A 27,512-nucleotide genomic window follows, 5' to 3' on the forward strand; every position below is an offset into this window, starting at 1 on the left:
CCATCAGTGTGCACAGAAAAGCTTGGATGTTGAAGAAACTCCTGACGTACTTTGTTTCCACTTGCACTTGCTCTTTATGCTCCCTCAAAAAGCTGAGAAATCTAAACTTTTCTAAACTTTGGCTGAGAAGTCTTAGCATAATGACTGCTTCATCTGTTCTATTCTACCACTGCTGGTAACTGGACCAGCAGAAAATCTGGGATAAAATATTAAAATATAAAGTGTGGTTAGCATAAATATATATGTTTATAACAAGTTTATAAAAAGTAAAATAGAGACAAACTGTCACTTACTATACTGCAATAATAGCAAGTTAATTAATGCCTTCGACTGAGGCAGTAACAAAAGTTCTAATAAACATTTACATTTAGGATTGTTCACTTGTACAAAAATAAATTCACTTGTAATTTATCATCAGTGCATAACTATAGCAAATAGAGAGCTCTGCACTCTGTCACTGCATACAAAGAAGCACAAATTCTCAAATAAGTACATATGTTATGCTGGAAGGTGATATCCCATTTTGCCAGATCCTCAGAAGGGCGAAGACACTCTCTAAGGTATTAAACATCCCTTTTTAAATTTGGGTTTCTCTGTTAACATTTGGGGAACTCTTATCACCTGGCTTTGTAGAGGTGTGGGTCACTTCCTTTGAAGTTAAACAGTATGTGTTAATTCACTTTTAATAAGTATTTATTCTTTGACTTTCACTGTGCTGGATATATCATGCTGAACACATCTGGGAATATTGTTCTATGATATACTTTTGAATGCATGTTTAATGTATGTGACTCTGAAGAGATCCTTTTTTTTTCTTACTTTGTAGAGCACCTTTGAATATTCAAAAAAAAAAAAAACTCTGCTATTTTGTGGGTTGTGCAGCTACAGTCCAGAGTCCACTTTTATTAACATTGATGATAAGTGAATCCAAATTTCCTCCAAACAATCTCTTTTTCCTGAAGTTTTGCATGCTGCAATTTACCACACGCTATAGTGGGATTTGGGGGTGGGCTTTTCTTTTTTTTTACTGTTTTCAGACAAAGACCATATTTTCATTTTTCTCACAGTGGGTTTGATAAGTACAAAAATGTCTATCATTCTTACTTGAATGTAACTCTCCTACAAACTGGGAAAAACAAGATCCTCTCAGATATCTTTTAAAATCATCCTCAGTCCTTACCCTTGTACGTCTCTAGCCCCGTTGTTCATCCGGTCTACATGGCTAGATAGCCTGCTGCTTGGTGCTGGACTGTGATCCCACCCCATACTGGTAGAAAAGAAGCTCCTGTACTCTTCTGGTCATGTTTAGCTTTGGGCTCTACACAGAATGAGTTTTTAAAAAGAGTGTGGTGAATGGCATTGCCATGAAACACTGCCCAGAACAGACATTAGGGATGCCTCTGTGCCAGTGATTTCCACGTAGAGATCACCCATGAAAATCCTCAAAGTGTTGCGTTCTATCTGTAATGGAGACTCTTGTCATAGTTGTCATCTTTCTTTTTTTTTCCTTTTTTTTTTTTTTGTCAGAGTAAGTGGTCTAGGAATAGGATTATTCTGCACTGCAAACTCAACAAGCTACTTTTTAATCCCAGTGGACTGTTTCAATGGTTTTACTTCCTTTTTGCTGCAGACAACTGCATATCTTCAAGGACTCCAGATGCTTAGTCTCCAAGGACAACTTATTTTGTTGTGTTTATTAATAATATGTAAACAGGAGTGCAACTGCAATTAGTTATATTATGGAATGATATGTGGTATTTTTAAACAAACTACAGCAAACTCTTGACTGCATGAAAAGCAGAATGTACAATCAAAACAAGGCATCTTGTGCAGACTGGGGTTGTTGAGGGTGGGAATAATAAGGCAGGAAGGGTTCAAATCTAGTCCTTGCTGAATAACTCGGAAAACATATTAACTTCACAAGACCTTATCTTACAGATAGGAAAATTGAGTAAAGACCAACTATATTTATTCAGAATTATTAATTTTTATATGGATTTAAAAATTAAAAAATATATATTCTAACAATGCCACACTGTGCTGGAATATCTGGAAGCAGAATTCGGTGTGATAGTTCTGGTAGAAATGATTCACTGATTGATTAATGAAAAAGCAGGACATTTTAAATTTTCATGGGCAGATTTCATGAAATCTTAACCTTTCCAGTTGGAGAGGTTTTTAAAATTTTAAAATGTTTTTTAAAATTCAGTAGCAATTAAAACTTTCTCTGCAAATTGATAGTAAATACTCTTTTTAAAGAAAAATGTGTGTGTATATGCATGCACAAGTTCTTTAACATTTCTTAAAAATGCACTTATGAATAGTTAAACCCATTCTTATGTGTAATGTACACACATTCACACTGACAAACATAAACATAGACATGCAGGAACACACGTGTGCACAGAGCGCTCCTTACTCTTTGCACAGAGACGTGACAAGGAAGAACAGGATTCTCCCCAGAGCATTATAGAAATGTATTTCTATGCAAAGTTATTCCTATGATTCTGCAGGGTGCAGCATGAAAGCCTTTACAGTGCAGATATATTTGGTACGTTACATGGGATTTGGGTCTTATGAGAAGTGTATGGTTGAATAATCTTCACCCTAAGTTGATGAATCTGCCACTATTATATTTCATGATCAGAGTAATAGAGTATGATGTGATCAATAGAGTTTGGTCCACAATATAACAACTAAAATGTTCATATTCAGCAGGGTGCATAAGTGGATAGTCCTTGTGAAATATGGATTCATGTGACTGAATAGGTGCATTTCCCAAATCATTTAGGACTGGATAATAAGAAATGTTTCTGGCATCTTTATATTATTTATGTTTACATAGTGAAGAATGTTCATGCATCTATAATTAGCACGTGCCTATGTTCTGGGGTTTTTATGCACCAGTCTCCAAAATAGACAATGATTTTTTTAATATTAACTGCACACTTGGCAAGCATATGTCACATGGGAGTTGAAATCAGCTTAAAAAAATATGAAATCAACATGCTTTTGCCCCAGTGGTCATGAGAAACACTGAAAAATAGGAGTGTCTGGTCTGGATTTGGAGAGCAAGGAATGTAAATATCCTATATGTCATTGCCTTCTGCAAACTAATGCCGCGCATCTGGGCACTTATAATATTGTTCAACAGTAAAGATCAGAAATGACGGAGTTCTAAATTTGTCTTGATTATTATAAAAACAATATGTGGTTACAGAACTTCAGCATATTTTAATAACAAAAGATAAGTTACAATAGCCTTCTCCAGTGTGCAGTTAAAAGTTAACTAATTAAGGAATAAGAAAAGTTGTCTAAAAGACAATAGAAACTCAGGCCTAAAAGTTGTGGTCAAATTCTTGTCCTTGAACATCTGCTCTGCAAAGCCTGTCTATTCTCTGATCAGGTGAAAAAAAACAGCCGTGATTATTTCCTACTGCTTTTCTTGGCTGTCCTATCCTACTTGCTTCAACAATGTCCAACCTAGCCTTAATCATGCTGTGCAAAGTAATCAGAAATCTATTATCGCCAGAAAAGCTGGTATCTAGGAGAAGATTGTTTTTCAGATTAGCTGTAATGACTCATTTAAAATGCATTCATTTCTCAAAGTGATTTTAGGCACAGTTGTGCCTGCAAGTACAAAATGACCTAGTCTGGCTAAGCACTAGAATGGGACTCAGGTGCAGCTACTGATTTCAGTGAAACCCTGGATGAGCTCGTAAATCCACTTTCACAAATCCTGTTACTGGATTGAGAAAGAGGTTCTGTTATTTAGATGACAGTTTCGCAAACTGTTCATTTATATGTAATAAAATAATAGCCTTTCACATATGCTTTTGATTCATATTATATTTTAAAACTACAGCTGTTTAGAGAAAGCCAAATCATTCCGTGAATAATAATTAATAGCTTTGTAGATTGAAAAATAGAGTTCATGTTTCTTGCTGCTTTACTGCACAAAATTAAACTAAAATTTATGGTAAGTACAAGGAAACCTTGATTTCATAATTAAATATCCCTAAAGAAGAATTATCGGGGAAGTCACTGCTTGAAGCGTTTACATCTCCCACTGTATTACGTTTTATACTAAATTCGATGAACTATGAGTTGTGTAACCACATGCAGAATATTTTAGTGAAATCATGCAGAGTGGGTTATGCCGCATGAAAGGTGATAGATTTTCGTCTCCCCGAATCATACCTTTGTTTAATATATACTTACTTATTTATTAACTGTGGTGTTCCTTGTGTTATTCATTTATTCCTTCAGGCAAAATGGGAAGTCATTCTTGTAGGCATTAGAGAGAAAGACTCAATGTGCAACATTATTCAAAGTATTGTTTCTTTAAAACTTAAGAATTTTCATGAGTAAAAGATGGAAAAGCGCTTCAGGATATGACCATGTTAATTAAGTTAGTATTGCCTGCCAGCTTTCATTTCAATGTTTAAAAAAGTGTTTTAGAAGACAGGGTTAGGCAGTTTTGAAAGTGAATTTTAAAATGATCGTATTTTCATTTGGATTCTAACAGCCTGTTTTTTCATCCCATAAAGTTTTTATCCAAAGAATAAATCACCATGAATCTACATTTGCCATTCTTGTAGTAGATAACCACAGGATTATGCTATGTTTGTTACATGAACCTCTAAAAATCTTTCTTTGACTCTTTCTTTCTCCAGCTTGGCCCCCAAAGGAATTCATATTCTGAGTGTAACTTCCTATGTTAACTCCAAATGTATTTTATTTTTTCTCTAATGAACAAAAAAACAAAATGCAAATGGTAGAGGTGCTTTTTGCTCTATGAAGGTTTCTAAGCACTACAAGTCCTAAAAGGTGAACACTCTTTGCAATGAGAGTTATCAGCTGATAGAATTTAAACCAAAAACACTGACTCCAGATATGACATCACTGACAGTGCTGCACTGGTCAGGGACAGTCTCTCAGTCCATCAGTATTGATTTCTCAGTGACCAAAGTGAACCAAAATTCATACTGCAATAAAACATTTGCCATTTTATTTAACTGCAGTATCACCCAGGAAATATATATATTAGGCTGCCCACTTTTGTTTCCAAGTTTGATCCTAACACAGTATCAGAAATCTAAATACTTATCTTGCATGTTGCTAAGCATGAAGACTTCTGGGTGCTTTCCATGACATCAAGATGCATGTCTATATTTCTGTCTCTTCTTGCAACCTGTTTATAACAGCTATGCTTACTTAGTTTTTTGTTTTTTTTTCTCATGTCCTCCAACTTTCTGGAGTGTTGCTGATACTGTCTTTAGCAGTGTGTCAGTCTGGTTATGTACAATAACTGTCTTTTTTTGTTGTTGTTGTTTATACACAGAAGGAAAAAATTACGACTTAAGCAGTAACTTTTCTAATTGTATTTTTATAGCGTTGTTTTTTTTTTTTTAAAAAAATCGCTGTGTTCTGCCATCTGCTGTCTGAATCTTGTAAATGCAATGAAAAGGGGACATAGGTCACTAAACCCGTTACAGACAAGCAGGCTGAATAGAACGTTTTATAACAAACGTATAGATTGTATCATGTTTCAAAAGCTTTTCATCTTGTACAGAAGTATTCTAAATATTGATAAGATATGATAAACTAAAGGTGGATATTTTTCTTTGGGAGTTAAATTTTAATGGAAATGATAGTGGGTGGGGAGACTTTAGAAATGCTTAAAAAAAACCACTTAGTCCTAAACAGAATTGATTTTACAATGAGGGAGGAAAAAATTATCTGTTAATGGACATAAGATGTTTGGAAGGTTTTTAGATGCATTCCTTGAACTTTAAGTTTCGTATAAGGAATTCCACATTTTATATTCATACATGCAATAATTTATTTGTACATTAAGTGCTAGTATCCATAAAAATCATATCCTGTTTTCAGTCTTCTACATGATAGCTGACACAATATAATATCACATTTACATGTGTATCACCATAGGAGGCATGTGGGTTTGACAGCACTGTTATACTGAAGTGCAATGGTTCCTTGGCATGTTGCTTTTTGCTTGAAGCAGACCCAATTGTGAGGAAAAAATAGTGAGCAATGAACAGGCTTCTAAGAAGATAGTCTCTGTTTGTTTTGCAAAATCCAGAAGGGTTTTCATTTTTCTCATTTCATCCAAGCCTTTTGTGATTGAGAATGGGAAACGTCATCTTCTCTGTAAGAAAAAATTACATTAAGCTAAAAATCAATCATACCTGAAGTTGTGGATATTCAAGTAGCTCAGTAGAAAAGCATGTGTATTTACATTGAAATATATCACGTTTACATGTTTTACAGATGAAAGTTTCGTGGTTATGTCTGTCTGTAAATGTAATTGGCAAAAAGTTCAAAATTCTTCAAAATCTGCTCAGACCTGTGAACACAACTTACATCTTTTCTGCATGAGCAAAAAGGCTGAGGGTATTACCATTTCTGGTCACTTATGGGAATGCTGCTGTGGTAGGGAACCTAGAAACTGCAGTCTGGACTCTCTGATGTTCTGTTTGCATTTGGGTCTGGGCAAGACAATCCCTAAACCCCTCGGAAAGGAAGGGCATCTCTCATTCTTTGCACTCCTTTTTCTTCACTGCAGTTTTGGCTTACTGACACTTGGAATCAAATCTGTTATGTTCTTGCACACCAGCATTGTGTTTATGAGTATTGCTCTGTCTAAGGTAGACAAATGGAAACTGAAATCTTTGCATTTTATTGTGTAGCTCTCAGGACCAATATCCTTCTATGTAGTTCAAATTTAAGTACCCAAGGCTTAAAAGCAGGAAGTCATCTGTGTTGTTGTTAGATGATCATGAGCAGATGCAGAAAAAGAGAGCTTTCCAGGTTCTCCAAGAACAAATTATCTGAACTTTAATCATGTGAGTCATAAGAAGTCAAACAATTAAAAATTTCAGCCACAATTTAGTTTGTGTCTTTAAACCTCATTTTGCAATCAGTTAAATGTATTTTCTCACAGGAGTAAGTCTGTTTAAATAAACAAGGCCGTGCATATCAGAAATTACACATGAATCAGTGTACGGATGTATTTTTCTTTTTCAGAATTAAGGCCTGTCTCAGAGCTAAAAGATTTATTGACCAGAATAAATTACCACAAGGATGCAGAATACTCCTTTCAAATGCTACGTGCTGTCTTATGTCACTTTTCCCATGCTTCAGGAAGCTTGTTTCATGCCTACTATCACTATATTCAAAGCGTTAAGTCATGCCCCATTGATTAATAAATATGGTTATTTAGACACTTACCATAGGGCAGCCTGAATTTGCATTCAGGCTCATGACATAAATGAGAGTTGTATGTCCTCCAGTTCCAAATGAATGTCTGATGCCTAGAAGCATTGTTGGTATCCCATCTTATAAAAATCAAGACAGTAGTCAGTGCCATGCTTCAATTATCTGACTGCCATAACATTTCTCTAAGATAACATTATGACTTCAGGCCTGCCAAGGACCATGATCCAAAAACTGTGTCAAGTTTCTGCACAAAAACAATGTTAGGCTGATTTTCAGTCAAGAAAGTGTCTGGAATAGAGGAATTCCCTGAGAGCTAGAATGTGAAATACAAGGGTTCAGGCTGGTAATCTAAATTACTATGAAGCTGGAGTGGGAAAGAGCATTTTCTATTTAGCTTACGAATAGAGATGTCCTGGAAAACATACATGTAATAAAGAATAAATTGCTCAGAAAATTGATTTCAGTACTTTTGATTTCAGTACTTTTTCAAAGCTAATGATTTTGATAGCCAACAAATAACCCACTCCACCAGCTTATGTTTCTGCCTCTGACTTGCTGCTATGCATCCCAGAAGTGTGTAGGAAACAGCTGAGGCTCATTCCAGCAATGGTTAGACATCGTTATTTAAAAAAAAAAAAGAAGTGGGGGAGGATGTGGAATTGTAATATCACTATTAGTTAATTTTACCACTATTTTTAAATATACCTTGTGGTGCAAAATTAAGTGTATTAGATGATTTAAGTATTGCAAAAAGCATTTGTGACTATAGGTTTGTATTCTGAATAACATAGTTCAATCCTTGTTATTTAAATACTGCTAGTAATGAAGATTCACATGATAGATTACTGACTCAGTTTTTAGGGGACTGACAGTTCTATATTATATCAAACAAAAAGATTGGTATGCATAAATAAATCAGCTTTTAATTAGTTGTTAGTCTATTTCTCAGTCAATATTTAGAAGTGACACAGTGGGACTTTGATAGCTGGATGTTTTAACCAAAAATTAAGTGTAAGTGAATATTTATAAGTGACTTGCTGACTAGCATGTTTTCCCAAATTTTTTTTATATTGTGAAAGGAAAGAAATATGAAGATATCAATTTGCAAGCAATTATCATTGAGAAAATATAGTTGGTCTATCCATTATTCACAGATCAACCTGTTTAGTTATTCACACTCCTTTCAATCAAATTTTAGAGAGGCTTGTACTGACACTGTGTTGAATATTTAGTTTTATCAGGAATAGGCAGGTTTTGCAGACTAGCAATGTTGAGGACTAGTAAGGATTCAGCCTGCTTTATTAGATATAAACCTGTGAAGGAAGCAAGCAAAAGTATACTTTCTGTAAAATTCATTGATTTACATGAAGAAATGAGGAAAGAAAGTCCTGTTAAAGCTTATCTAAAAATGTTATTCTTCAGAAGTATATCTTTCTTTCAGATGAAATCAGTAGGAACAGTCTCACTTTCTCTAACCATTCAGAAATGGTAGTTTAATAGAATGACAGGATATTAATGTCTTTTTTAACTTAAACAGTTTTGCTATGAAGCTGGTTTAGTTTGAACTTTTCAGAACTTGTTGGGCTTTTCTTTCCATGGCAATATGTTCTGAATGTCAGACACTATGTGAAATGTTACCATTTGTTCTCCATTTTTATAGCCTCATAAGTTTATTGTGAGTCTCTCTTCTGTGCTCTTCCATATGGACTCAGTTGAATCAATACCAAGTTTCCCCTTTTTTTCTTGAAGTTACTTGAATATGTTTAGCTGTATGTTAGTATGAAATTTTAACTCTTCTTCAGCACTAAGAAAATCTTACGTGACATTTATGTCATTGTTTAAAAAAAAAAAACAACTTTCTCTGTCAGCATGTAATTCATATAGTGCATCTTTGCATCAAAGAACTTGAATCCCATAATCCACCTCTGAATTGCCGTTGCATGCATAAGAAAATATGGGAAATAATTTTAAATCATTCTAAGTTAGAAGCCTATGTGTGGAAAACTGCTGAAAAGATGTGAAATCATTTGTAATGTCTACAGTGTAAAAAATTTATTTTCCCTGGAAAAAAGCAAAAGTCTACTATGTATGGAAGTGCACTCTTATTCAATTAATTACATTTTGTTTGTTTGTTTGCTTAAATTGCTATAATGGAGAGGTTTATACATCTGAATGTTGTTGCATGGATTTTGGCATGACCCAACACTTGCAAAAGAGATAACTGAAGGAGGTGAATGGTATAGGTGAGGTACATAGGGAATAATTACTTATTAAAACAAAGGGCAATAATATTTATTAAGGGTTAATTTTGTGGAACTTGCTGATATTTTTGAAGGTAAAAATAAATTGTCTCAAAATTGCTTAGACATTCTTATGGAGAAAAAAAAATACAACCCATAAAAAGGTGTTCAAATGAAGATATCTTCTGCATGTTACCATTACAGTCTTACATGTGATGAAATCCTACTGCAGGAGTTGCATTTTACTCAAGAGCCGCAGGTTGCCAACCTCATCTGCTGGGCGTAGTGTTTGCAGTACATGCATGCTCTACAGCTGCCATGCTTATATACACATTCTGTAATCTACTGCAAGTCTCAGTCAGGGAGAGAAAACTAGGCTAGACTGATCTAGTACAATCACAGATGTTCTCTTAACCGTAGACAGCTGGGCATGGAACCCCTTACAAGGGCTGTTTCTCTTATGTGGATGCTATTTCTCTTGCATAGCACTTTATCTCAATATAACTTGTTCTAGTGAAACATGCCATCTCTGTTTAATGTCTGATTTCAGAGCAAGTAATAAATTCCAAACATTACTGGGAAAGTCTGTTGAAAAGGTGGAATCTGAAATCTCCTATTAAAATGAAGGATGTATTGCATCAGTTTTTACATCTATACATCTCACCATTTTTGGAATTTTGTCATTGAAAGAAAATAATTGGAAGATATGTCAGAGAATAAATTTCACCACATGCAGAGTACATACATAAGGATTTTTAATGATGTAAGTCCATAGGATATCTCTGAACAAAAACTTCCTACATCAAGTTGAGCAGACTATATTCTCCATTAAAGACTAATAAACAGCATGAAAATAGAAATATTCATAGATGTATAACTGTTTCCATCCTGTTCAGTAACAACAACATATCTCAAAATGTCCAGAACAAAAGAAAAAGGGTACCAGAAAAGATCAGCAGGTCCCCTTGCTGGTTAATATGGAGTGAAAAGGAAGAGCTACTTAGAGCCTTGCTGCAGAAAGCTGGCTTGCAGTTTTTCTGGGAACTGGGGCTAAGGGGCTTCAATACTGTGAAAGAACTTGAGCTTTTTGCCAGTAGAAGACCAATAGGTGACAAAAAGCTGCAACTTTATTCAGTCCAACAGTGTTGCACAAGACTGTCAGCTAGGATAAACTGTTGTTAGATACTGAATTGTTGGTTAACTTGTAATTTGCCAAGGGCAACTCCCATTTTGGTTTTGGATAGCTCTATGAAGAAATCCACTGTTTCTCTATCAGACTTTATGAGTGATTATTACATCTTGCTAGGAATTAGTGTCATGGGACAGCAGCAGTCAAACTAAATAGCACAAACTGAAGATCATCCTGTGGACTGAGAGCCAACAGCCCCTTAACCTGCCCCTCAGCAATTCAAAAGAAGAGAGAGCACCAAGTGGTTTAAAGATGGAAAAAACTGTGTGATCTCAGGAGTTCATTTGTAAGACTGCTGGTTCAGAGGTGCAGTTGTGTCCCAGGCAGTACCACATCCTTTCTTGTCCTCATGTGAAGTTCCTACAAGGAGGCAATTCAGATTATCCAGTTTTCCCATGCTAGTCCTGTCAAGTGGAGCACATGGGATGCACTCTGGTTGCAGGTACAGCAATCACACTTGAGCTACTTAGATACTACCAAGAAACCTATTGCCTTAAGCATCAACCCTGCTAACATCCAAAGTAAAAATAACTATTAGTGCCCATTTAAATTGATATTGTTGTCTTGACATGATTAGAATTGTTCTATTTATTGTACAGTGTTTTCAACTAATCTCCTCATATACATATGCAAACGTTTAGTGCTTGAGACTTTGACCCCTGTTGGGATGTTATGAAAATGGAATGCCTCTGGCAAGTGTGTGTGTTCTTGATGAGGATGATTTTTAAAATGATGCTTTACTTTAGGTTAGCTATGAATCTTTGAAGTGGTCTTTTTTCTGTTTTTGTGTTGTTTTTCTCTTTTCCTCTTTTTTTTGCCTCTTTTTTGTCTATTTTTTCTTCCTTTTATTTTGTCTTTTGTTTCTTTTTTGTTCCAATTTTTCATCTGTTTGTGTCTTCTTTTTTGTTCTCCTTTTTTTTTTCTCTTCTTTTCTTTGACTTTTCCATCCTCTTAACTTCTATTCTGGATTTGTGTCTTGCATTAAAGTTAATTAATTAATACAATTTTCTACCCTGTTCTACAGTACACACTGTCTTCCCCATGGTCTGTGGCTTTCACCAGTCCTGGCAGTGGTTGTGCGTACACAGTTTTGCCTATCCCTCTGAGCTTTCAAATTACTTCTCTTCCTTTTATATGCAACTGGATAGTGTGTTTGACTGTGACTAGAGCAAGGTGGAAGAACTGTCAGCATTTATAGCAAAGATAGGTATTAGATGTTTTCCAGGCCATGGAGTGAAGACCAGTGCCTTTGGGGGAAAAGTACATCACTAATAATTGTTGTTTATATTGTCAGTCTTGTTAGTACTGAATTCAGCCCCCATGAATCCATGCCTCCACTTGCAGCTATGGTTATTTTAAGTGTGCTGTCAGCTTAGTGTTGGGTTTTTGTTTTGTTTTTTTGCTTGGTGGCTGTTGTTTTGGGGGCGGGAGGGTGATGTCTGAAATAATATGCATTGAGCTGAAGAGAGAATATGCAAAGCCCCAAGAAAGAAAAGCAGTCCTAAAGGGGAAAGAAACAATGTCATATGTAAATAAGCCTTTTGGTGAGAATTTCCTGTGAGTTTTATCTAAGAAAGAATTTCAGGCTTGGGTCCAAGACAAGTAAGGGAGCACAGAACAAGGGGACAAAGACACAGAATGTGAGCTGAAACAGTAGCAGCAATAGCTTAATCTCTCTACAAGTAGATGGAGAGCACAGGAAAAGTAGAAGCATGCACATGAAGAAGTAGGAAAAGATCTTTGCATTAGCATCTCGAAGGGGGTGAGAAATGTAAGAAGAAAAAAGCAAGGGGGGGGGTGGATTACAGCATGGGAGGAAATTGGAAAAACTGGATTTTAAAAGGTAAAGAGGAAATGATAGTACCTAAATTATCAGCTCACTCAAATCGGCTTGGTTGTAGTTAATAAATATCTATATTATTTTCTTTCATGCCTTGCATACGGTATTCTTTACTCCTGGAACATGGTTTGAAAACGTGGCAGGAATAGTTTGCATTACTGGAATGGAAGAAATCCATGTCTGCCTTTTCAAACACTTTTCCAGACACAGACATGCTGTGAGTGACATCATGGAAAACCATTTCTTCTTGTCCTTTACATATGCCTCTCTCATAAGGAATTTGCTTGCTCCTGCGCTCTCTTTCTCCCTCTCCCTTGCCTTCTGTGTGTCTCACTCTCTGTCTCACTTTATATTTTCTGTCTCTTTTTCCTTTCTTTTTTCTCTTTATTATTTATTTATTTATTTTTGCCTTCAAAGTCAGGGTGGAAGCAAGGGAGTTGGTTAGCGTCTCTGTTTGAAAGTTGAAAGAGTTTGGTTTGGGGTTTTTTAATGCACAAAATTCCTCTCAGTGAGACATGCCACACATTCTGATCTCTCCCCTTCAGGCAGTTACACACTATTAAATATGGGGTTGGAAATGACACGCGTCTGGAAATACAGAAATGAAACAGCCTGCCATTTTCTGCAGTGTACTATACAAGGAAGGTGTTGTAAATTGTTAATTGAATTGCATGAGCTTCTAGTTTGTTGGGCTTTCTATACATAGAAACTGTACATTCCAGCATGTTGCCACTTTTTATTTTCTTCAGATTAACTACCGCACTTTGAACCTTTTTGTGTTCTAATACAGAGAATAGCAAAGTTTTTAGTTTTTTGTTTTGTTTTGTTTTTCCCCTAAAGCATAGAGTATGCTCTGAACTTTTGTTCTATTTACCTTCTTTTACCAAGCCATCTATGTGGTGTTTTGGTACTAGCATTATTTTAAAAGAGAAATAAAATGCAAGTAACCAAAATTGGTTCTTCAGGTATTCCCTATATGCTACCTCACAATAAATACTGAAATAATACTGCATGGATTATGTAGAGATTAATGGTTAATGCATTGCAATACAGAATGGCAGGTACTGCTCAGGAGTGAAAGTAGGAAGATTGTCCAGTCTTCATTCTGAAGTCTGAGGTTCCTGCTCTGAGAAAACTATGTTTAGCACTGGTCTAAGAAGTTTATTGTTCCTTAGTAATCTATTAGGTAAAAAACAAACAAACAAACAAAAAAAACCAAACACATGAGAAGCAGTCACTGACGAATTTCAGGCCACTAAGTCTAAAGACTGAAATGTAACCAAATAGGATTTCATCTCAGAGAAGGGAGAGAAGTAGATGACATTTAATCTCTCAATAACCCATGATCCTGTAGCGTGCTAGCACTGTATTCAAAAAGATGTAACTCTCAGACCAGAATATTTCATATTGCAATAGTACGGTCTTAGGAATGCTCAAGGCACCTTTTGAGTACTGATGAGTAGACACAAGATTAGATAAATGCGAGATTAAATATACTGTTTCTTTAAAATGTGATGAGTTTCAAAGCACCTCAAATGATTGGCAAAGTTATGTCTCCTTAAAAACCTGAAGGAACTTTAATACAAGCTAACAATATTTGAAATTCTGTATTCTCTGCAAAATGGCAGAGAGGTTTGTCTAGAAAAAGTAAAATTATGTATAGACCTTTCAGCTGAACAGGAGAGATGAGTTTATTTTCACAAACTTATATGGTTGATATGATGAATGAACAAAAAGTTCCGGAATTCAGTATGTCATTGGAGAATTAGTGGTGTGGTAGGGATAAAGCAGATAGCAAAAATGTAACAATGTACCACAGCTAGTTTTATATCCAGCTTCCAAACTGTTAAAATTGAACTGTGCTGGCTCATTGTGGAGCTTTGCTACACAGTCACATGCAATTTTTCTTTCTAATTCTTCTTTTGCTCCTTTGCCAATACAAAAGTAGTTCAAGAAAGATCCAGTTTTGCAGTTGCCAACACACTGAGTGAGGTTTCAACATGCCTAGGGATTTCAGAGTGCTTTGGGACTCTGTATTGTGCTCTGTATTCTTATGAGAGGGGAAAAATATCTTTAATGAGTTTCTCATATTGTTTAGAATATCCTGTGAATAATCTTTTGGAATTACAGAAGTTGTAAGTGGGTAAAATCAGAGCACATGAAAAGTTAGACTCAATATTTAAAAAAAAAAAAAAAAGAGATTTAAGAAATGTTTTTAAAATTCAGAAATTCTGGGTACGCAGAAGGCATTCTTCTTCCTTCATGTTGAAGAAGACCTTCAGGAGGTCCTGTAATTGTTCAGATTTTTATTTTTTTTTCTTAATTGAGACACTATTTTACAGTTTCTGAAAACTATTAGAAGGGCAGAAGTACATGAATTTTAACAACAGCATGTGCCAGATTCTGAACCTGAGATTGGTTATCCATCATTATATGTGCAGACTGGGTGACAAGAGGCTGGAGAGCAGCCCCACAGAAAGGCATCTGGGGGTTTCTGGTGAACAGCAAGTTGAACATGAGCCAGCAGTGTGCCCTGGCAGCCAGGAGGGGCAGATGTACCCTGGGGTGCATGAAGCACTGCACTACCAGCTGGGCGAGGGAAGAGATTGTCCTTCAAGGCAAAAGAATGAAATTATTTCTATAATCATTTTCTTACTTGGTCCTGAGAGCTCAGAGAAAGGGCAGGGAGAGAGGGAAGGGAGAACAGCTGTTAAAATACACACTACAAGTAGGAACTACCTGCTTGCAGGTAAAGACCAGGGCAGAAGCACTAGGACTATTTAGCTGAGTCTGATTAGGTTTACATCTCGAAGTATGCTGAAAGATGTATCAGGTCTCATAGCAAGTACTTGACTATGGAGAGCTTTTGTTATTTGAAATGAGGTGCCTCTTTCCAAGAAACAGGGGACATTCTTAATATTTTTCTACGCCTTTTTTATTTGTATATCTTCCTATGTCCACCTTTCGCTGAAGGCCTTAATTCAAGTATTCTTTTGCAGCACTGAGGCCACCTCAATGACAGAAAGAAACATTTCCAAGAAAAAAGGAGTACAAGGAGTTATATGTTCTCCTCCTTGTACTTTTGAGGAGGAAGAAGTTACGACTCCTGCCAAATGCCTAAGTTGTGCCATGCATGAAAATAAAATTTGAAGGAAAACAAAACAGGAATCTAAGTGACTTTATGTTGAAAGTTCTGTTTCATAGGCAGCTTGGACATTTGGGAGTCAGTGATGTTAGGCTTATAAGCACTTTTGCAAGTGGGTAGCTCCTCTTCTTTTCTTATATTTCTTCCCATATTCCAAAGTTATTTGAACTTTTCTGAAGTAGTTCTTCCCTTCTTCTTCCCACCTCAAAGCAGTACGTAGTACTAGGTTCAAAGAGGGAGTGTTTTCTCAGTTGCAGGTTAAAGTTTGTACACATGCAGGTAGTTTTGCCAAAGTGCTACCTTAGAGACTCTGATCCATGTTTCCGTACAGCTCTTGATATTTATAGACTTTTTTGTTGTCATTGGTCCCTTTGACACACCTATTGGAAAATGTTAGCTGATAGATGAGATTATTTGCCAAAGGAATTCTGAAGACCGAGGACATTTGAAGAGCAAGACCTTGAGTCAGAACCGATCTGTCTTGTAACTTTAGTCAGAATTTCACAATCCTTGCTAAACTGCAAGATAAGGGCCAAAGGCAACAAACCAGCAGGAGCCGACTCAGAATGTGCCAAAGTTCATAGCACAGTTGCTTCAGGCTGAAGTTTGTTGACCTTTAATCGCTCGGGGTCATCGGTGGTTCTGCTGCAGGGCCCTGCAGAACGTGAGTCTGCTCAGATCGCCTGCTGCTGCTGCCCAGGCTGCCAGCAGCGGGGAAAGCCAGGATGCATGAATTCCAAAGGGGCATTTCACGGGTGTCTGCCTGTCAGCCTGCTCTTTCGGACTGCCATAGTTGTATAACACATGTATTTTCTAATTCTGAACTTCCTCAATCTCTTGCAAATGGGGTAGGTGGAGTTTATCAAAATATGCAAAGAAGATTCCTTCAAGTTAGCATACCTTTTACACTTTCAGTGTTGTGTTTTGTCATTAATTGATTTAGTGTAAGCAGTTGCTTACACTAATAGCAATTAGTGTAAAGAAATAGAATAGAATAGTGTATAGAAATTAGTGTAAGAAATGCCTTTTTCCTGTTAAGTCTCCTTTGACTATTGGTATTACTTTTAATGACCTAGTTGCTATGAGTATGCTGGACTGCTGTAAAGCTGTAGTGTGAAAGATTGGTGTGGGGAAATAAATAGTGTTTTGGACTCTAATCTTGCAACAAATTCAGCGTGTAAGCATGCAGTGACATAAACATGCTTCAGTCCTGTGATCCATGGCTTGTAAAGAGTAATAGCTATTAAGGAATATTAACTTATTTAATGATGATATCATTCGTGGCATAATAAAATCTTTAATGCATATTTTTATGGGCTCTGTCATAGATTTGGGCAGCTCACAAATTTTTATGTGTCATCTTATGGCAATGATAGAGCTTTAGAAAATATCTCATTCGTACACACTCAAAGAGGGATTTTAGTACAGCCCTTCCAGCACATGAAGTACATTAACATGTTTTGTAAATTCCTGAACAGTCTTCAAAAGCTCCAGAATTGTCACTGTTTCTCGTAATCTTCTTAGATATGAAGGAGGCAAAGGAAACAGGAGCCATAAGGGTGTATTGGCCTCTGGAGCAACTGTGTGCCGCAGGGGCTGAGGGTTGGGAATCTTCAGAACTGGATGATCCTCTTTGAGAGGAAACTAGAAGTGGGAGGAAAGGATAATGACAGTTCGTGTTTCACAGCAGATGGAAGGAGGAAACAGTTTACAAAGAATATAATCTGGTTGTTGCTGTGACTTTTAGAGATTTCAAGAAAGGAAATGAACATACCTTTGGAAAGAATCTGTATGTATTACTGTGCGCTTTTTTTTTTTAAGAACATATATTCTAGATTTTAGAAGTATTCTAGATTCCATGTATTTTTAGGATTATGAAATTCTAATACTTCAGAAAAACACTCATAGGGTAACATTCACAATTTCAGGTAAACGTGGAATACTAGAGACTACATACCTTCACATTTTTCCTCCTTAGGAGCCTCCTCACATACACCAGCAAAGTTATCTCATTGACTGTTCCCCATGCCTTCTTTAGTGTACGATTTTTCTGGGGTATCTGAAACAGTTTGAAATCAGTCACAATCACCGTGTTCTCAGACTACTCAAAACACACATACTCCCACATCAGTCTGCATGAGGATTCTTGCTTTATACTAATTGCATTCTTTTTGGTGTATGGGTAATTCTTTTGCCCTGTTTGTACAGGATCTTGCACAATGAGGTTGTGGTCCAAGTCTGTGGGTTTTGAGTGCTTCAGTAATACAAATAATGTTGTCACCACTTAAAAATAGGTTTGTGAAGTGTAAGCATGGCTGATCTTATGAGAATGAAAGGAAACATATTAACAAACTACCACTATCATCATTATTTTTTTTTTAATTACTGCAAGTATGCTCTGAAATTTCAGTAACAGTCCTGTCTGAAGCAGTTTTCAGTTTAATGACCAAGGTAAGACAGTGCACACTAGGAAACAGCTAAAAAAAAATTTACAGAATGATCAGCAAGTAAAACCTTTTCTAAAACATTTTCTTATTGACTTACTTGTCTTCAAATAACAATGGACTAGGGACAGCATTTGATGAGGGAAGGGAAGCTTAGAAGTGTTGGGGGGAAAACAGAGCAGTTCAGGGAAATCTGAAATATTGAATGATTGGCAAACCGGCATTTGTAATTCACTCTATACAAATAGAGAAAAACATGAAAAAGCTAGTGGACCGGGTACTATGATCATCTTTGTCTTCCTGGAAAGAAGGCACACTGGGAGAAAGAAAGAAAGAAACAACCAAACAAATCAGTGGGATCAAAATCAGCCTCAGAGTAAAGATCAGAAGCAAGGAACAAAAGATGTAGGAAAGATACTGCTTTGGACAGTGTTAGGTAAAATCTGATGATGATGAATGAGAATTTCTATTTGAAATTGGTGAGTCTTGACCATCTGTACAAATGAAGATGAAAACAGTTTCAGACAGCAAATACAGCAAATAGTTTGTATTTTGAAATATGGAAATTGCATGACAAAAGTATTACTCTAGGCCAGGAACATATAAAGTACATCACTATAGAAAGGAAAGCATCAATGAGGAATCAACTAGGAAATTTAAATAAAAGGCTGATATTATTGATACAAAACAGACAGGAATTTTAAAAAATGTCTGCATGTATTTTTTGCCTAGTTTGATCTTTCTTTGTAAAGATTCTCTCTTTCCTAACTACTAAATACTGGCCTTTTGTTGTTGTTCTGCATGAATAAATTATACTTTTATGTTTGTTACTTTTATGTTATACTTATGTTTCAAAAACCCACACATCATTGTTATCAGCTAACAGATAATTTTTAAGATTTACTGCAAAAAAAATGGCATGTTTTTGCATTCCCTGCTGTTTTGTGGTCTGACGGTATTATTAGCCAATTCTACCCAAAAAAACGCAATCAGTATCACCTTCCAAAATGAGAAATGAACTCAGTTCTTCCAACCAGTTGATCACCATACTGCATGAATCCACGTGGCATATGTAACTTGTTCCATAAAATGCATGGGAAATTCTTTCCTAATTCCTGTTGAGTTCCGTGTGGTTATCTGAAGTTCCCACAGAAGCAATTCTAGCTATTCAATCTCTCCTTATTGTTTTCACTGAAGTTCTAGTAGCTCAGCTCCTCAAACTAGTAATTATGCTGTTTCCATGTTTTTGTCTCATGGGCTTTGTATGGGCATGTATGAAGTTTCCACTGTTGCAAGCATCGGTGCAGTTCAAACATAAAGTTTAGCACTGGCAGCTCCGGTGTTTAAAAAAGCATTTGTATTTCCATCACTGCTTCAAACAGATATGCTCTGACTGTCAGATTCTGGATACTCTGGAACTGATTCTCACTCAGCTGAGCAAATGTGTTCCCAGATAGTAGTTATCCTTCCATTAAAAGGCAGTACTTGAGGAAAATTGTATCAGTTCCTTCTGTGACTCTTCCAAGTCTTGGCACAATCAGCTGCTCATTAAAACTGTTCCCACTGCATTAAAGAGCTGCTCTTCACCTGGAAGACGAACTCATCCAGTTGAGAGAGACTAACAGAGCATTTTGTTAGAGTATCCATGCTCTACTGCCTATCTAAGTAACTAAAAAAAAAAAAAAAAGAGGTTTCATACATAGGTAATAATAAAGTTGTTCATCACAGTCTGTATAACCCAGAATATTTCCATGAAATAAGGACTTATGTTACTTTGAGAAAATTATTTTCAAGCATTACAGTACTGAGTTAAATAACAAATAATTTAGTTATTATAGGCTACATCATATTAGAAGATACTTGAACAAACTTTCAAGATTCTTGTTTATATGGCTCCTCTAACCAAACACTAGAGGAGAAAGCAAAAGTCTTGTCCCCTTCTATTCTACTCTTAATACCTGGGGAGTAGTGGAGGGTAATCGCTTTCAGACTTCTTTCTATAGTTGGCAGCAGGATGCGGGCTTTGTGTTATCAGTGGATTTGTGAATGAGGTGACAGAAGGCCCTCTGAGCATGAGGCAGCTCTACAGCTCACCTCCTTCCTCTGGGAGGTACAACATGCCCTGGTGGGACTTTCTTAAAAATGTACGCTCGGTTCACAGGTACCAACTCTTGCAAGTTTTATCTCAGTTGCAGACTGTAAAGCTGATCGGGCCACTGAAGCACCTCCTGAAGGTGAAATTGAATTGCCCAAAGGAACATCAAGTGCCTTTGTGTTTGAAGTCAGAAGAGATCAGGTGAAAAGCTAGTCTTTGTTGATGTAGGATCCAGTTCAGTGTTTGCCGAAGTTGAGGAAGGCTTGCCATTGATTTCTTTTAAATTTAATTGGTGTTTATTCTTACCAAATTTCTTGTGGCAGGGCTGTAACAGTGTTCAGGGATCATGCCCAGTGCTTACTTCTGGAAAACATAATTTATCCACAGGTAATTCAAATTAAATAAACACACATATGTAGAACTGGGGTTAATATTGTCACTTCTAGCCAAGTCTGACACTTCAGAAGTGAGTACTTTGATAGCATATCATATCTTCAGTTCCTGGTAAGCACTTAGGAATCAGCCCAAAGGATAATGAGTGGTTTGATAACTCTATGTAGGAATGTGGAAAAGATATCAAAGAGTGGATGGCTTTTAAGTCTTGCCAGCAAAGGCATAAGAAGATTCATTTTCTACAGAATGCAATTGAAGTTCAACCTTGCAATAACATTCACTTTCATAGCAAAAAGATAGTTAATAGTTGATATGGCTTACTAGAGGAGGTTGCAGATTTAAATTAAATCTTTAAAACAAACTAGCTTAATGCCTACGTAAGGTGTGACATGGTTGCAGAGGTCTGTCTTGTTCCAATAGTTTCCATGCACAATCATTTTTTCACTAGGTTATGAGAAGATCAAAATTATTTACCTTCAAGCAGTGTGCCTGAAAATTTCTTGTTTTAGTTCTTCAGCAAAGTAGGAAATAAAATAAAACCTTGCACTTGATTTGATCACCCCTAGGCATCAGAACAGAGTGATTTCCCCTGACTTGTAAGGGATATTCAGAGAACAAAGGACCAGCTGTACTTTTCTCTGAAGCACTCATCAGAAATGGAGATAGCATACAGGGCAGAGATGGCCAGTGATGGCCAGGAACTCTTCTCCTCTCCTGTTTACCATATACTCCTGTACTAAGCCAATTTTCAGGAGGAATCTCTGGACACAACTGGCAGAAATACTGATAGCATACTCTGTTCCTGATTTGTGTCATGAAACTTCTGTAATATTGGGTCCAGGCATATAAAAGCTGAAAATACTCAGGTGGAAATTTTGAGCAAGACCAGACAAGACCAAAAAAGACAATTTAGGAGAAAAGATAACTACATTATTGAAATTCTTTTACTTAGAAGACTTACATTAAGCAACTTGCAATAGAAATAGGAATAACATCGTCATACTTTTCACTACTTTGTAATTACTGATGGTCTTAACAGATTTTAATTGCTATCAGAACATTGAGATTTTCAACAGCAGACAGAAATTGTAGCTGAAAAAGATTTTATATACCTTCTTGAGGGTTCTAAAGGATAGAGGCTGTCTGCAAATACACTTTATAGTAACAAAATACTAAAGCATTCTCTTGTGACTTATTTACCTTAGCCTCACCTTCATCATAACTTGTTTGTGTATCAGTATCTCTGTGTTCAGGACTGCACAAGGTTACTGTGAGTCAGTTAGGGACTTACAGGTTTCATAAGACATAGAGCAATGAGGAGAGCAAGTTCTGAAATCTGTGGTACTTTGTGTGGTGTTTATTAAGCTGAAAGTTTAGGTTATTTACTCCTGTTCAAATGCAGCTTTGAAGTTACATGCACTTGTAAATGCTGTCACATTCTCACAATCACAGACTGAGTTTGTTCAGACCTCTTGGAAACACATGAAAGTTTGTTATTAATGCTTACAGCATCACCATCTCCTGTTACTGCCATTACTTGCCTTCCTGACATCCACTGAGAGAAGTTCTCCAAGACAAGCTGTCATATATCTGTAAGGGTATGCTTTAAGCCAACATCTTTTTCCTGCTTGGATTTCAATTTTTGAAATGATGCCTTTTTATGATGTTTTCACAAGACATTCATACACTTCGTTGTCATATAAGCCAAGCTCAGCACACACAGCAGGGAGTTTAATTCAGCTTCCACAAGTGCCTATGTTTCACCATCTCCATCCTCATTATTTCGTGGACTCTGTGAAAAGTCCCTGATTCTCCCTTCACAGAAGTTCATCTGTTCCTCAGACTAAGTGCTGAGGTGCTCTTCTGTGTTCAGGAATGTTTGTCATTATCTTCTCAACGATATTGTCCTGCCTTTAAAAGAGATGCCAATAGGAGCTTAGTTGCAAAGTTCTGTCCTCGTGCTAAAAACTCTGAAAAATACGCCAGTTTTGATCTGGATATGCTAACTGAAGTTCTGTTTGAATGGTTTGACAGTTTTGAATTATGTTAGCCAGTCAATTTTAAACCTGTGTTACTGTCTGCATTTCCAGTCCGTGCTTTCTCAGCTTATAAATGAGACTGCTTTGGAAGACAATGCACAAAGTCTTACTAAAGTCAAGGTACATTACATCTACTGCTCTCTTCTTGTCCATGTAGCCAGTGATTTCATTGTGGAAAGCAAATCAGGTTGATGACTTGCTCCTAGTAAATTAGTGTTGGCTGCTCCTGATTGCCTTCTTTTTACTCATGTGTTTGGAATAGTGTACTCCATGATCTTTCCCTGGACTGAGGCGAGCTGGCAAGTGTGGAGATCATTTCCTCTTTGCCTCTTTTGAACATGGGTGTGTAAGTCTTTTTCCGGCCATCACAGTCATAATTTTTCACAGATGTTAGTGGGCCTGCAACCACATCAGTCATCTGTTTCAGCATGCTTGGGTAGATTTTATTTAGCCTCACAGGTTGGAATACATGCAGCTTCTATAAATAGTACCTAACCTGTTGGGTCCTTACTTCTCCTTTCTCTCTCTAAATCATCCTAAACCCAGATGGCAGGGAGTAGGATTTGGGAGTAGGATTTGCCTAACAGAAGTGAATCAGGATGGTCTATTTTTCACAAGATTAGAAGTACAAAATAGAGATGAGTATAAAGAGGCAGACTATAAAAGTCTTGATCTAATGTAGGTTGGCTTATTTCTTTCTTTCACTCTCCTTGGCACCAACTACTAAAGGCTGAGGTTTTTTTTCAGTGACCTCAAGGTGATGAGTACCCCCCAACTCCTATCACCACTTTTATTTTCAAATCAAAACACAGTAAAATATAAAATAGAACTTTCATTCTAAACTTCTGTCTTGAGAGACATTTTATAACTTGCTGCAAACACACTATATTCTTTCCTCATTGAGTTCAGCATGCAAATATTGAGTTTAGAAGGTCTTAAGTACATGGGTGGTCAAGGGTAATGCATTGTTGTGTTCTTTCCAATGAAAAACAGGCACCAGTTTCCTGGTAGAAGGACTTGTATAGTGTTGTTTTGTTTGTTGGGTTTTCACTAAGACATGTTTTTGTTTACTTAGCTGCCAAGACACAAACAACGAATCCTTAAAAGAAAACAACAACAACAAAAAACTACCCTTTCTGTGGCAGATTCGTAATTTAAATTTACATACAAAACTAGGAAGTAACGTGGCTGGATTTAAACTTTACATTTATTCTACCTGTATAATTCATTAATTCATTTCACAAATTCTTTTTTTCATATGAAATACATCTATTTTGCCAGAAATCTACTTTGCCAGTCTGCAGACTATCTGCTTGCAAAAAACACCTACTCTTTTCATGTGGTGAAACAGGATTTGTGGCTTTCTGGTGTTCTTTGCACCATTGTTAATGGCCAGGAATATTTTTAAATGCTTGTGAAATATTGGTTCTAGGAGAGTTGAGTGTGAACATGAGATTCAGTCAGAAGTGTTTTTGCAGAAAATGTTTCATACTTGTAATAGTCCCTCTTAACTAAAATATGGAATAAGTCAAACTCTCCTCAGGGGACTGGTATTAGTATGAAAGCCAAGAGTGTGCTTGGACTCTTGTGTGCTGTTTCCCGCTGGAAAGTTTTGAAAGCTTAGAAACTGTGAACTACATTTTTGTACTATGCCACACAAAGTTTGGGAAAGTTGAAACAATTCAGAAAGAAACTGTTCTGTTAGGGTATGATCCTGGGGAAACACAAAAAAATGCCCAGCACTTCACAGAATTGGACCCACTTATTACTCTCAGGATCTGCAGTGCATCTGTTTGCAAGCCCGAGTGAGATTTTCATGGGAATAGCGTGGGAACACAAATGTTGATGAGATACTTCTTTGCTTAGTGCCTGCAGAAACCAAAAATAAAATTCAAAACAAAATAAATAAATAAAATGACCTTGAAAGAAGACCAATTTTGAAACTTCTGGAAAAGGAAGGATCTTAGAAAGACTGTCTTCATAGTAAATGTAGTGATTAGTAAAAGGCTTGATACAAATCCTTACTTTTAGTGGTGGATATAAATTTCTGTGCAGATATGCACACACACAACTGTGTCTTTCAAAAGGGAATGGAGACAACATAAATGAGAAGGTTTTGAGTCAGGCAGTGTCAACTTGAGGCTTCGCTTACTGGTGTAATTGGCAAATATCTGACTGACTTTAGCAGAAATCTGTTCTGTATCTGTACTAATTTGTCTTTTTTCTTTTTTTCCCCACTAATTAGAAAGATATCATCAAAATGGAAATTCTTTTATAGAAAATAATATTGCTTGAAACTTGTATTAGGTAAATGAATGCCAATGTTGAATATACCCAACTTTTAAGTATCCCATAAAAGGAGTTTATAAGATAAAGGATTTGCAGACAGAACGTATTCTTCACAAGCTGTTGTTAGCTGTTGTTTGAATATAAAAAGATCATACCTGTTAATTAAGAAAAAATATAGTGCCATTTCTATGGTTGAACCTTAAGGTGGTGAATGGAATCTAGAGTTCACTACAGTTGACTGCAAAACAACTCCCAGGTGTAAAATATGTCTTCCTTCCTCCCAGACATGGAAAATGTCAGCAGCATGAGAAGTTTTATAGACATGAGCACTTCTATTGGTTTCTGGATTTTTATGACATCAAAGATTCTAGCTTGACAGATAGTACCTGGGAATAAAATGGCATTACTGCACAGAGATGGAAGATATGTAGCATGTGTGTTCTCTGTGCCTGTGTCTGTTCATGTAGGTATGGACTACGAAAAGTTTGCTCAGGCATTACTGAGTTAAGCAAGGAGCTGCAAGATCCTAAAGAAATGTAATAGGAGAAGAAATGTACACCAGACCTGGAGCACTGCTTATGCTGGTAATAATTCCAGCTGAGGAAACTATATGGAAGATGAAATATGTATTTGTCTGGTTTATTAACCATACCAGGGGAACCAAGCTTTTGGCTATACGAGCAAAGGAAACTTGATACTCAGTTTGAGCAGAGTTTTGGTATTAAAGCAGAAATGGTTATATATTTCTTTCCTCAAACAAAAGAACAAGGATTTGGTTACAAGCATTTTAGCATAAAACAGCTGTGCAGATGAATGTTTTGTTTTCCAAAGAGAGTTTTCATGGGATTGGAGTATTTTTTAGAAGTTTCATTGTTATATTTGGATTAAAAAAACTACTGTGCGTCATCTCCTTAGGCCCTTTTAGGAGACATCGCTCCTGTTTCTTTTCTCAGTGATAAAGAACTTCTCATCTTTCCTTGTTACATATTTTTGCTTTTTTTTTCCCCTCTCCTTTCCCTAATGGAAAAAGGGGAGTTATTTTCATATAAACAATACATTTCCTACTCAAAAAAAAAAATCTTGAAAGAAACGGAAGTTCTTGAATGAACTGGAAAGCGGTTTTCTTACTTTTTCACTCACAAGATGTCTTTTTGTTTTACTGTATCTGTCACCCCCAACCTTGAAAAGCGCTTAAAGGCTAGCACACTGCATATGCAGAATACCCCAAGAACCTCTATTTCCTTTCAGCTATCCTTCTCTTCTATGACTTAGAGAAATAGTGTAAGGCCACAGTAGCGTTTGGTGATTTTTAAACTCACACTCACTATGAGTTGGAGCATGAACAAAATGAGATACCAAGAATATGATCAAATAGACAAACAAGATCCAGATAGCATATCTGAGAATTTATTCCCTTTCCTTCAACTTCCCCCTCTTCCCCAAGACAAAGCTACTGTGGTTATGTGCTTCTACTTCTTGTCATTTCCTTTCTACTTGTAAAAGCAAACAGGGTCATTTATTTTAATCGATTTTGCTTCACATTTTAGTAAACCAAGAAGATGTGGCAATTATCACACCTAGCTGTCTCAATAATAACTTAAGGAAATACATTAACTTTGCACTTATGCTCTTATGATCACCTCTAATACCTGCCAAAGTCTGATGCTCTTTATTCCAGAATAAAATCTCCCAGTGGCTCTCCCAAAACTATTGCTGATTCTGTCTGGCATGCTACCCACCTCCTCTCTCCATCACCTTATGATTAGCATTGCTATTATGTGACCCTTCAGCTCCTGTGCAAAGAGCTGTGATCTTCTGTAGAAAGTAAGGGTTTCATCATGATAGAAGAGATACAGCTTTTGTAGGAATTTATTCTTCTATGCCTGAATGAAGTTCAAGATCAAGAGCCTCTGTAGGGATCTGCTTTTGTTCCTTTCCCACCTGGTTGAACAAATGTACTATCATAGTCACTGAATTCACATGAGATTATTAACATAAAGATTTGTGCCAAAGCATACATAGCAGGTTTTAAAAATTAGTTTCTTGGGGATTGCTTTTTTATTTTGAGAGAAAGGAGGAGGGAAAAAAAAAAGGCAGCCTGCAGCTGCTGACAATGAGAAGAGTAGCCAGCTGGGGTTACCTGCAGAGATTCAAGAGCAAACTCAAACAGGATCAGAGTGTGACTAAGTGTCAACAGTTTGCTTCCCTCCCAGTAATTATCAATCAGTTGCTACAATGCTCTACATCTGATTTTCTTTTTCAGAATATAAAGGTTAACATAGTAAGATCTTCCCTGAGTAGCATAAATACCAATCCGTCATATTTCAAGAAACTCGAATAAGAAGATATTCCTGCTAACCCCAGAGAGATCCAGGAGACTAATTTTAGCGAATTTTAAAAACGTAGATAGCAATCAATTAGTAGATTTGGGCTGACCTCATGGAAAGAGCACTAGAATCAGATTGCTCATTTACATATCTGATGATTTATATTGCTAATCTGCTCTCAGTTACCTCATGAACATACAGCTTCCGAATTTCTGTAGACTGACACTTGCTGGAATGGGACAAGCTTACTGATTTTCACATCTACAGCC

The 27,512-nt window shown here is 36.6% G+C and overlaps 1 protein-coding gene and 1 long non-coding RNA gene across 8 annotated transcripts in view; one reads left to right on the forward strand and one right to left on the reverse strand.

Annotated features, from left to right (window-relative positions):
* DLC1 (DLC1 Rho GTPase activating protein) overlaps nt 1-27,512 on the forward strand; it is a 281,618-nt gene that overhangs the window by 115,370 nt on the left and 138,736 nt on the right. The window lies entirely within an intron of this gene.
* On the reverse strand, nt 1,736-27,509 carry LOC310899609. The gene is made up of 3 exons (XR_014584424.1): nt 17,614-27,509; nt 7,255-7,361; nt 1,736-6,172 (listed from the first exon to the last, which is right to left on the reverse strand). It is a non-coding gene; the product is annotated as an uncharacterized lncRNA (long non-coding RNA).

This window comes from Anser anser (genome assembly GCF_964211835.1).
Source record: "Anser anser genome assembly, chromosome: 4".
NCBI lineage: Eukaryota > Metazoa > Chordata > Aves > Anseriformes > Anatidae > Anser > Anser anser.